Consider the following 12,806-nt stretch of genomic DNA (forward strand, 5'->3'; position numbering starts at 1 on the left):
AAAAGAAAGTTTATAATTTTGCTAACCTAAAAGCAAACATAATTAAAAATTAAAGCAAAAAACAAAAGAAAATAAATAATGCAAAAAACAAATAAAAAAAACAGGAAAAAACTATTTTTATAGTAAAGTTAATCACAAAATAAAATAAATAAAGCAACAAAGAAAAAAAACTAAAAAAGTGTTTTCAAATTTGAAAACTAATGGCACTAACAGAAAGTTTATAATTTTTCTAAACTAATGGCACTAACAGAAAGTTTATAATTTTGCTAACCTAAAAGCAAACAGAATTAAAAATTAAAGCAAAAAACAAAAGAAAATAAATAATGCAAAAAACAAATCAAAAAACAGGAAAAAAACTATTTTTATTGTAAAGTTAATCACAAAATAAAATAAATAAAGCAACAAAGAAAACAAAAAAACTAAAAAAGTGTTTTCAAATTTGAAAACTAATGGGATTAAAAAAAAGTTTATAATTTTTCTAAAAGTAAAAGCATAAAGAATTAAAAAATAAAGCAAAAAACAAAAGAAACAAAAAAATGCCACCTACTGGGCCACCACGGCCTGAATACGACTAGAAACCCTACCATGGGCCAGGATTCAGGCCCGCAGCAGGCCCAGTAGGCCCACAGGCATTGCAGTGACAGATTAGGCCCGAAAGCCTACAGTTGAGAGGAGCTCGGGATGGTGGGCCCAGCAGCGCTTATAAACCACTCCCGAGCCCTCTCAACTAGCGAGGTGGGACTAAACTTTTGGGCGCGAGGCAGCACAAGGCCATTGTTCCCGGTTGGTGGCACCAACCGGGACTGAAGGGGGCATTGGTCACGGTTGGTGGCACCAACCATGACCAATGCCCCCCTTTAGTCCCGGTTGGTGCCACCAACCAGGACCATAGGCCTCTGCTTCCCGCCCTTTCGGCTGCTGAAAAGAGACCTATGGTCCTGGTTGGTCGCACGAACCGGGACCATAGGTGTGCATTGGTACCGGTTCGTGCCACGAACCGGGACCATTGCTCTGGGTATATAAGGTAGCACATGTGAAAATTTCGCCAACCGCTCCCATTCGCCCCCGACGCCGCCAGGTCGTTCGTCGTCATCGTCGCCGCCCCGAGCCCGTCGTCGCCCGCTCCCCGCCGCCGTCGCCCCGCACTGCCGCAGGCCTTCTCCCCATCGTTGCGTGCGCCGTCGCTGGCCTCCTCCTCATCGCTGCGTGCGCCATCTCCGGCCACCTCCCCGTCGCCCCGCGCCGCGTCCCCGGCTTCCCCCGCGTCTTCGCCGGCCTCCTCCCCGTCCCCGGCCTCCTCCCCGTCGCGCCCCCAGTGAGCTCCCCGCCCCTTCCCATCGATCCCTGTCGCTCTGACCATCGCCGCCGCCGCCGCTGCTCTCTGTGTGTGATAAATTTTTTCATATGTGTATGTATATGCTCATATGTATTTGGATTTGGCTATGTATGTATGTATATGCTCATATGTATGTACGTATGTATGTATATGCTCTCTGTATATGGATTTGGCTATGTATATGCTCTCTGTATATGCTCATATGTATGTATGTTCATATAGCATTTTTTCTATATATGAATTATTTTTTTTGTTCATGGATATATGCTAAAGAAAACGAGGGGGGTGATAGATGATGATGAGGGGTCGAGAGGGGGACGAGAGGTCTAGAGGGGTCGAGGGGAGAAAAAAATGTTATCAGGGACGAGGGTCGTCGAGGGGTCGAGAGAGGGACGAGGGGTCGAGAGGGGTACGAACCGGGACCAATACTCTGTGTATATAAGCATGACTTAGAAAGAAGAAGAGGAGAGGAAGAAGAGGAGAAATAAATAAGAAGAAGAAAAAAGAAGAAAAAGAAGAGGAGAAGAAGAAAGGAATAGTGGAGAAGAAGAGAAAATAGAATATTCTATTTTCTCTTCTTCTCCACTATTCCTTTCTTCTTCTCCTCTTTTTTTTCTTCTTTTTTTTCTTCGATCTTCTCCTCTAGCTATTCCTTTCTTCTTCTCCTCTTTCTTCTTCTTCTTCTTCTTCTTCTTCTTCTTCTTCTTCTTCTTAATTTTTATCGGGAACGAGCGTGTCGAGGATCGCCGAGGGGTCAAGGGTCGGGAACTAGGGTAGAGGGTCGAGGGTCGTTAAGGGGTCAAGGGTCGAGGGTTTCAGGGTCGAGGGTTCGAGGGTTCTATAGGGTCGAGGGATTGAGGGTCGAGGGTTCCAGGGTCGTCTAGGGGTCAAGGGTTCCAGGGTCGTCGAGGGTTCAAGGGGTCAAGGATCGCCGAGTGGTCGAGAGAGGTTTCCTAGTGTCAAAGTATTGAAGAAATCCATGGCTTCATCATTAGCCGGAAGTAACCAGGGCATGACGAAGTCCTCCAAAGTTATTTTGGAATGGTGTCCCGGATAGGATAATTTGCCTTTTTGTATGAATTTCATCAAAGGCCTTCCAAATAGCGATATTTGGAAGGTTCTTGCTGAACTTTGTACCAAAAAGCGAATTATCCTATCTAGGAATCCGTTCCAAAATAACTTTGGAGAGCTTCGCACCATCATGCACCTGTTACTTTCGCCTAATGATGAAGACATGGTTTTGTTGAATCCTTTTACACTAGGCAACCTCCCGCCCCCTCGGCGATCCTCTCGAACATGAGAGGAAGAAGAGGATCGCCAAGGGGTCGACGGTTCCAGGGTCGTCGAGGGTTCGAGGGGTCGAGGATCTCCGAGGGGTCGAGAGAGAGATTTCCTAGTGTCAAAGTATTGAAGAAATCCATGGCTTCATCATTAGCCAGAAGTAACCACGGCATGACGAAGTCCTCCAAAGTTATTTTGGAATGGTGTCCCGGATAGGATAATTTTCCTTTTTGTATGAATTTCAGCAAAGGCCTTCCAAATAACGATATTTGGAAGGTTCTTGTTGAACTTTGTACCAAAAAGCGAATTATCCTATCTAGGACTCCATTCCAAAATAACTTTGGAGAGCTTCGCACCATCATGCACCTGTTACTTTCGCCTAATGATGAAGACATGGTTTTGTTGAATCCTTTGACACTAGGCAACCTCCCGACCCCTCGGCGATCCTCTCGAACATGAGAGTTAGAAGAGGATCACCGAGGGGTCGAGGGTTCCAGGGTCGTCGAGGGTTCTAGGGGTCGAGGATCTCCGAGGGGTCGAGAGAGAGATTTCCTAGTGTCAAAGTATTGAAGAAATCCATGGCTTCATCATTAGCCAGAAGGAACCAGGGCATGACGAAGTCCTCCAAAGTTATTTTGGATTGGTGTCCCGGATAGGATAATTTTCCTTTTTGTATGAATTTCAACAAAGGCCTTCCAAATAACGATATTTGGAAGGTTCTTGCTGAACTTTGTACCAAAAAGCGAATTATCATATCTAGGAGTCCGTTCCAAAATAACTTTGGAGAGCTTCGTACCATCATGCACCTATTACTTGAGCCTAATGATGAAGACATGGTTCTTTTGAATCCTTTGACACTAGGCAACCTCCCGACCCCTCGGCGATCCTCTTGAACATGAGAGGAAGAAGAGGATCGCCGAGGGGTCGAGGGTTCCAGGGTCGTCGAGGGTTCGAGGGGTCGAGGATCGCCGAGGGGTCGAGAGAGAGATTTCCTAGTCAAATTATTGAAGAAATCCATGGCTTCATCATTAGCCAGAAGTAACCAGGGCATGACGAAGTCCTCCAAAGTTATTTTGGAATGGTGTCCCGGATAGGATAATTTGCCTTTTTGTATGAATTTCAGCAAAGGCCTTCCAAATAAGGATATTTGGAAGGTTCTTGCTTAACTTCGTACCAAAAAGCGAATTATCCTATCTAGGACTCCGTTCCAAAATAGCTTTGGAGAGCTTCGTACCATCATGCACCTATTACTTTCGCCTAATGATGAAGACATGGTTTTGTTGAATCCTTTGACACTAGGCAACCTCTCGACCCCTCGGCGATCCTCTCGAACATGAGAGGAAGAAGAGGATCACCGAGGGGTCGAGGGTTCTAGGGTCGTCGAGGGTTCGAGGGGTCGAGGATCGCCGAGGGGTCGAGAGAGAGATTTCCAAGTGTCAAAGTATTGAAGAAATCCATGGCTTCATCATTAGCCAGAAGTAACCAGGGCATGACGAAGTCCTCCAAAGTTATTTTGGAATGGTGTCCCGGATAGGATAATTTGCCTTTTTGTATGAATTTCAGCAAAGGCCTTCCAAATAACGATATTTGGAAGGTTCTTGCTGAACTTTGTACCAAAAAGCGAATTATCCTATCTAGGACTCCGTTCCAAAATAACTTTGGAGAGCTTCGTACCATCATGCACCTATTACTTTCGCCTAATGATGAAGACATGGTTTTGTTGAATCCTTTGACACTAGGCAACCTCCCGACCCCTCGGCGATCCTCTCGAACATGAGAGGAAGAAGAGGATAAAAAATGAAGAGGAAGAAGAAAAAAAAAGAGGAGAAGAAAGAATAGAGGAGTTCTTCTCCTCTATTCTTTCTTCTCCTCTTTTTTTTCTTCTTCTTCCTCTTTTTTTATTGGGAACGAGGGTCGTCGAGGGACATAGATGTAGTGTCGTCGTTGTCGATATATACCCCCTCCCGATAGCTTCAACATGTGGGGGGGGGGGGTTCGATATTACCCCCTCCCTGAAGCGTTCTCGAGGCCACCCCAAACCCTTGAAGCGTTGTCGAGGCCACCCCAAACCCTAGAGAAGCAGCGTCGAGGCCACTAATTAATATATATGATTCCTTACTATGATTAGGTAGCTAGTTCTACGTTTGCCACTAATATATCCATCTGTCATGTTTGAATAATAATTGCCATGTTGTAAATATTTGTAGAAACTATGGACACCGCCCGAGACGAAGCAAAAGAAGCGTTGTTGAGGGACATAATCGCAGAAGGAAGTGATGCCGTCTCGTTGTTTCTCAACGACACCGATGGTCTGGAAGGAGAGGATGAAGAAGCTGGCTACGGTGACCTAATGCCGATGCAAGAAGAAGAACATGAGGACGGCTCCGGTGACCCAATGCCGGTGCAAGAAGGAGACCGTGATGACGGCTTCGGTGCCCGAACCGAGTCCGGCCAGGTATATATATTAGTTAAGCCTGTGCTGACTAGCTGATTGATGCATTCATTGTTTTGGTATGTACACATATTAATTAAGTCTTTGTTCTTTTTTCTAGCCCTCCGGATCAAGCACAACTTCGGTAAAGAGACGAGGCCCGAAGAAAAAGTTGAGCTCGGATGAAAAGTTTGAGATCATAGCAATCGCGCCCGACGGCCAACCGATTGAACCCATCCGAACAAAGAACGCATTTGTTGCTCAATGCGGGGTTCTGGTTAGGGACAAGATCCCGATAAGCATCCAGCAATGGTTTAAGCTGGCTACAGAAGACCCTGAGGTGTCTTATGTCAATGATATGTAGAAAAATGATCTTTGGACTGAGCTGAAGTCAAATTTCACCCTACCGCCAGAGGATAATCCAGAGAACCCAGTTAAAGAGCAATTAATCAAGTCTTTTGCTCTTAAGAGGATGGCAGAACTATTCAGGAGGTGGAAGAAAGAGCTGAATAAGATTGGCGAAAATAATGAGACACCAGAATTCAAGGGCAGATATGAGAAGATCAGAGATCACTGGCCCGCATTTGTGGCCCACAAGACATCAGAAAAGAGTAAGAACATGTCGGCGACAAACAAGCAAAATGCTGCGAAGAAGAAGCTTCACCATCGCACGGGGTCAGGTGGCTACCTCGTAGCTCGGCCTAAGTGGGCCAAGACTGAGAATGATCTGGTTGATAAAGGGATCGAACCAGAGACAATTAACTGGCCAGACCGTTGCCGGACTTGGTTCTTCGGGGCTGGCGGAACCTTGGACCCTGTAACAGGGAAGTGCATTTGGATGAATGATCAAATGGACACACCAGTCAGGAAGCTTAAGCAGTATATCGAAGCAGCGCAGCAAGGGAAGTTCTTTCCAGACAGAGAGAACGACGAGCTCACAATGGCCCTCGGGAATCCTGAGCACCCTGGACGGACACGAGGCACGCCAGGCTCCATTCCGTGGAAGGTTGGGTTTCCGGACGCAGGCGGTTACAAATCCCATGAGAGGAGGAAAAAAGTGCAGCAGACCCAAATGCAGGCGCTGCAAGCAAGGGTAGACGCGATAGAGGAACGAGAAGCAAATCGCAGCAAACGTACTGCCGAAGCTTCCCCCGAAGCTACCCCGCCATCTCAGCGCAGAAGCAGCGTGGCTTCCACCGAGCTGCTTTAGCCGGAGCATGCCTTGACGGCTCCTACCAGCTATCCCGTGGATGCTATCACGGAGTCTCAAAATTGCCACCTTATGACGCAATGGATGAATTTGAAGGTCAAGGCGGCTATTGTCTTTGTTTATCCTACTGAACCCGGCGCAACTTTTCACTGCCGGTCGATTCCAGAAGGATATGCTAGGGTGATGGTGGATGAAATAACGGAGGGATTTGAGGACCTCTAGCTTGACCACCCTACCGGTGAAGGGGAGACTCGGCTGGGGTCTGCTCTGAAGACTCCATGCCTATGGCGGAAGGAGCTCATCAACCTTCCGAACTTGACGCCCCCGCCTCCTCCTCCTCCTCCGGCGAGTCAGGGCACTCCGCCTCCTCCACCGCCTCCTCCTCCGGCGAGTGACGATCAGGGCCCTCGGCCGGATCCTTCTCCGGCGCGTGGCGGCACTCCGCCTGCGCCGGCGCGCCCGAGCAGCCAGCCTCCTCCTTCTCCGCCTCATCAGCAAGGGCAGAAGAGACCCGCCGCCGTTCCGGCAGCTGCTCTGGTGCGTCGTACTCCTTCTCCTCCGCCTCGTAAGCAAGTAAAGAAGACAACCGCTTCGTCTGCTCGGCCGGCATCTAGCAGTACAACCAGAGGCGGGAGGACATACAGATTCGATCCTTCTCTGAAGAGTCCACAGAAGTTACCATACGAGAGGACCACAGAGGAGAACGCGAAGATCGCGCGAACCGAAGTGGATGACTGGTTTCAAGGGTTGAAAGCAAAGAGACATCCACCTCCGGAGGAGAAGGTAGATCTGGTGAAAGTGAAGTGCACTCTGGCTGCCCTGGCAAAACCACCCAAGTCTCCGCCAAAAGGCAACTATGAGTGCATTATTGCAAAGACATGGGCCGAAGCGGAGTAGTCGGGAAGTACAGTCAGTGATCAAAGGCTGAAAGAACGACGAGCAGCTGGGAAACAAATTGCCCAGCTCGGCGAACAAGTGAAGCAATCGTGCCCCCCGCTCAAGGTGCCTAGCGACATCGTCGATCCGAGGATGGTGCCCGGTTATGGCAATGTTGACGATTACCTGCCCGACGATGTACATTATGATCCCATGGAGGTGCAGATACACAGATACGAGTACGGCAAGCCTCTCGTCAAAGATGAAAAATCTTTAACAACGATGATGCGAAGATTACATGATTGGTACTTGAAAATATGCAGAGAGTCTGGGGGAGGAGTACTTTGTATGCGAGAGTTAAGCCGGAGCATGACCTCGTTGGAATTGAACTGTTGCCTATTCCATTTGAGGAGTTCTATCAGTTTTTCAATCAATTGGCCCATGATAAAACAACGATCACCAGCTACTGTCTGTAAGTACTACTACTTTTGTCATTAAGTCTCTCTCTATATAGCTCATCTCTTTCATTGCATGTATTTATAATTATCCTCACTATATTATGCAGATTGAAGATCGCCGAATTGAAGAAAAGACAAATCGGTGATATTGGGTTTGTTAACACATATCTCATAGATGCAACTGAGGTTGAACATCGTCTCGAATATACCGAGGCCAACTTGCTACGATCATTCAAAAAAAATGAAAACAAAGATATAATACTCTTTCCTTACAACTTCAAGTGAGTGTTACTGTCTTGTGCATATTCGGTTTCCCTTATATATTAGTCCAGGTTATAGTAATGTAATTGATGAGTTATGCATGCGTGTGCAGTTTCCACTATATTCTCCTAGAGATTAGGCTTGAGCAGGGAGTAGTAACCGTCTTGGACTCTAAACGAAAAGATCCCCAGGAGTATGCGGACATGACTAAAATCCTCAAGAAGTAAGTTAAATCGATCATTATCGACCATATCAGCAACTTTGTTCATTTCCTGATATCAAGTAATTGTTTTCTTTGTCCGACAGGGTTTGGAGAAAATTCACCAGAAAAGTTCCGGGACTGCCGAAGGAGCTGGAATTTAGACAATCGAAAGTAAGTACTATAGTAGCATGTTCCGTGCATCTCCTAGTGATTCAAGCGCTAGTTTCATCAATACCATTTAGCATTCTTGCTTATCAGTTTGATTGACCTCTATTTCTTGTAAAGTGGTTGTGGCAGGAACAAGAGAATGATTTCTGTGGATACTACATCTGCGAGTCCATCCGCCACACGACCTGTGTGCGGGGCGGGTACTCTGACGAACAATATGAAGTACGTAAATAACAACATTCACAATTTTATTTTATTACCATCATTTGTGTTGAGTTTCATTCATTCATATATATATGTATTGACCCCCTTCTTCAAATTAGATGTTTCGGAAGCGGGATGAACTCCTAGCACCAGCTCGCATGCGAGCAATTCAAGAGGAATTGGCGGCATTCTTTCTTGACCACGTGATCGCTGAAGACGGAGAATACTATGTGGACCATGAGTCCGTATGATTATATTTGTAAGAGATAATTATTGTATATATGTAGCCGCATTAGTAGAAAAATGGCCTTCAGTCCCGGTTCATAAGGGCCTTTAGTCCCGGTTCTGGAACCGGGACTAAAGGGTCGGTAGTAATGCCTATCCCTTTAGTCCCGGTTCAATCCAGAACCGGGACTAAAGGGCGCGGCCATGTGGAGCTCCACCTTTAGTCCCGGTTGGTAACACCAACCGGGACTAAAGGGAATTTTATGATTTTTTTTTGAAAAAAAAATTTGAAATTTTTTTTGAATTTTTTTTGATTTTCAAATTTCTAAATTATTTTAACATCTAGTCTGTAAGCACCACCCCTCATCACTTCTCAATTTATCCTCTAATCACCCCTCATCATTCCAAATCATCTAACTTCCCGAACGGTCACCCATCCTCCCACTCCCCGAGCCTGAGCATGCTTAACTTCCGGGTTCTATTCTCCCTCGCTCCAAGTCCGCACTTGTTGTTTTCCTCACAATACTAAGATGTCAATCCTATTAACCTTCAGGAATTTTGCTTGAGCATGAAGTGACACATTTCATAGTTTGATTTTGAAACTATTGTTTTAAAAAACAATAATTATTTAGTAACACTAATATTTCTTGAATAATTAGTTTGACCACTGTTTGACCACAATTTGACCACAGTTTGACCAGATTTGACCAAAATTGAAATAACAGAAATAATTATTAGTAACACTAATATTCTAGAATAATTAGTTTGACCATTGTTTGACCACAGTTTGCCCACTGTTTGAATTTTTTTCGATTTTTTTCACTCTAGATCTTAAAAGCCCCGTAACTTTTTTCTATTAGGTTTTTGAGGATTTTGAAAATGTTTAACGGGGTTCCGGTTCGTGCCTCAAACCGGGACTAAAGGTCTAATCTTTAGTCCCGGTTTGAGGCACGAACCGGGATCAATGGTTGTGGGCCAGGAGCGAGGCCCATTGGTGCCGGTTCATCCCCCCAACCGGGACCAAAAGGTCCAGATGAACCGGGAACAGTGGCCCACGTGGCCCGGCCGGCCCCCTGGGCTCACGAACCGGGACCAATGCCCCCATTGGTCCCAGTTCTGAACTGAACCGGGACTAATGGGCTGACCCGGCCTGGACCAAAGCCCTGTTTTCTACTAGTGCCGGTAGTATCGGATAGATATACGAGAACTTGTTGTTCGACCAATCTATCGGAGAAGGAGAGGTGGTCGATATCACTTCTCTCTGTATGCATATATGTTCATGACGATCTTCTGTTTCCTTCGTTTGCTTACTAGCTAGCTAGTGTGCCTAGTCCTCTCTATACGTATGTATAGTACGTAGCGTCGACCAAGCACGGACATAAGAGAAGACACTTCTCTCTATTAATTATAGCTAGCTAACACAATATATGAAACACCTAAATTAACCCCCCAAAACCCCCAAACACCCCCCCTTTAAAAAAAACAAAAACCCCAACCACAGAAATGCTGACGCGTGGATGCCTATTGGTCCCGGTTGGTGCCACCAACCGGGACCAAAGGGTCTCCTGCCTGGGCTCTGCATATAGGCCACGTGGAGGCCCATCTGTCCCGGTTCTGGATTGAACCGAGACTAAAGGGACAGGGCATTAGTACCGACCCTTTAGTTCCGGTTCCAGAACCGGGACAAAAGGCCCTTACGAACCGGGACAACAGACCCTTTTTCTACCAGTGTACCATTGTAGTAGTGGTGCATATACATACGCGCACAACAACAAAGTAATATAACTATATATCGAAATAATTCATACTTGCTTTCTCCCTTATATAGTAGGTGGTGTCAAATTCTTGCTACTATGACATGAAAGCTTCATTCAGACCAGTGATGATACTTTGCGCAACATAAATGGGAAAGTAGAGGCACTCTTCCATATAATGAAGTTTATAATATATGTGTTTATATTGTACTATAATTGTTTGAATAACTTAGCATATGTTCAGATGTATGATATCTGTAATTTAAGCGCTTGAATTTTACATATAAATATAATTTTATTAATAAATATGTACCCATATAATAGCTAGGCCATGTAGTTGCACGCGTAGATGACTAGTGATTACAATCTTGTTTGTGAGCAAGTCAAGCTTATCTAGTTTACACGTAACAACTTGTAGAACATTACAAAATTTATGCTTGCTAATAACTTCTAGAACACTACAACACTTGACATGTAAAAGGAATTTGATGAGTCATGGCCTACTAAAGCAAGTTACATTACTAGTCTTATCTATCTTAAGAGACCACACAAGATTACAAACTAAGTACCGTGACAGCCATGCTTATCTAGTTTATGCGTAACAATTTGCAGAAAATTACAAACTTAGTTTCAGAAAAATAGGCAATCTAGATTACTGTTTGATCTGTAAAGTAAATAAGATGAGTCATGCGTGTTGTCACACCTTTTTGGTGGTGGAATGATAGTGCAACAACAAGGAACTTTAATGACCAGTCCAAGAATACACTTGTAAGTAGTGCCACCAAACAAAACATACCAAATTATGATTTTGAGAAGCATCCAAGCACTTTCCACACAAGCAAATGCCAATTGTAAAAGAGATCATTCCATGGCAGCTATAAATAGCCCCGTAGCATGACGACCATGCTTCCTCATCCATCATTCTCATAAGTAGAGCGCATCATTTAAGCCAAGCAAGCTGTGGTCAATACAAATCCACCATGAAGACCTTTCTCATCCTTTCCCTCCTTGCTATCGTGGAGACCACCGCCACAACTGCAGTTAGAGTTCCAGTGCCACAATTGCAGCCACAAAATCCATCTCAGCAACAGCCACAAGAGCAAGTTCCATTGGTACAACAACAAAAATTTCTAGGGCAGCAACAACAATTTCCACCACAACAACCAGATCCACAGCCGCAACCATTTCCATCACAACAACCATATCTGCAGCTGCAACCATTTCCGCAGCCGCAACTACCATATTCGCAGTCGCAACCATTTCGACCAGGACAACCATATCCACAACCGCAACCACAGTATTCGCAACCACAACAACCAATTTCGCAGCAACAATAACAACAACAACAACAAATCCTTCAACAATTTTTGCAACAACAACTGATTCCATGCATGGATGTTGTATTGCAGCAACACAACATAGCGCATGGAAGTTCACAAGTTTTGCAACAAAGTACTTACCAGCTGTTGCAAGAATTGTGTTGTCAGCACCTATGGCACATTATTCTGCATCAACAACAAAAACAACAACAACAACCATCGAGCCAGGTCTCCTTCCAATAGCCTCAGCAACATTATCCATCAGGCCAGGGTTCCTTCCCGCCATCTCAACAAAACCCACAGGCCCAGGGTTCTGTCCAGCCTCAACAACTGCCCCAGTTCGAGGAAATAAGGAACCTAGCGCTACAGACGCTACCTGCAATGTGCAATGTCTACATCCCTCCATATTGCACCATCACGCCATTTGGCATCTTCGGTACTAACTGAGAAGAAAATAACTCTAGTACTAGATATACTAGTACACTTCCCGTGCGTTGCCACAGGCTTTTTCAAATTTGTACTGACTGCAAGCACGATGCATGTGAAATTTGACATGTATAGAAAAGATGGACAGTAAAAGATGAAAAATAGTTGAAATCCACTCCACTTGCAATAATTTCGATAAAAATGTAATTAGCCGACTTGTACTATGAGATCTGATCCACAAAGTAGAAAAGTGGTACAAAAACATACACCCTCCACCCGCAAGTACTTGTCAGAGAAATGGATTATCCATTCTCCGAGAAGTATTTCTGGACAGAGAGAGTACAACTATTTGTCGTGCACTTTACTTTAATTGATGGATATCACTTGCATGCCTTTTTATGCTTAAGACCAATAGTCTCACAAAGCATGTCCATTGTTATTGTTCAATAATTGAAGACCACACTTGGGAGGATTTTGTTCCCTCAGAACAAATGTTCGAAGATACTACAACCAGAAACTTGATTGCATTATGAACTTGCGTGGAAAAATATTACATATGAAATTAGGAACTTGGAGGTTACCATTTAGGAACTACTACAAAAAAGCACATTATTCCTACCATTTAGTAACCATTGCTGCATAAAATATTTCAACC

The 12,806-nt window shown here is 44.9% G+C and overlaps 1 pseudogene; it reads left to right on the forward strand.

Annotated features, from left to right (window-relative positions):
• Positions 1 to 11,301: 11,301 nt before the first annotated feature.
• Positions 11,302 to 12,557, forward strand: LOC125513426 (alpha/beta-gliadin A-I-like; annotated as a pseudogene).
• Positions 12,558 to 12,806: the final 249 nt, after the last annotated feature.

This window comes from Triticum urartu, chromosome 6A, assembly GCF_056163025.1.
Source record: "Triticum urartu cultivar PI428250 chromosome 6A, HENAU_Tu73, whole genome shotgun sequence".
NCBI lineage: Eukaryota > Viridiplantae > Streptophyta > Magnoliopsida > Poales > Poaceae > Triticum > Triticum urartu.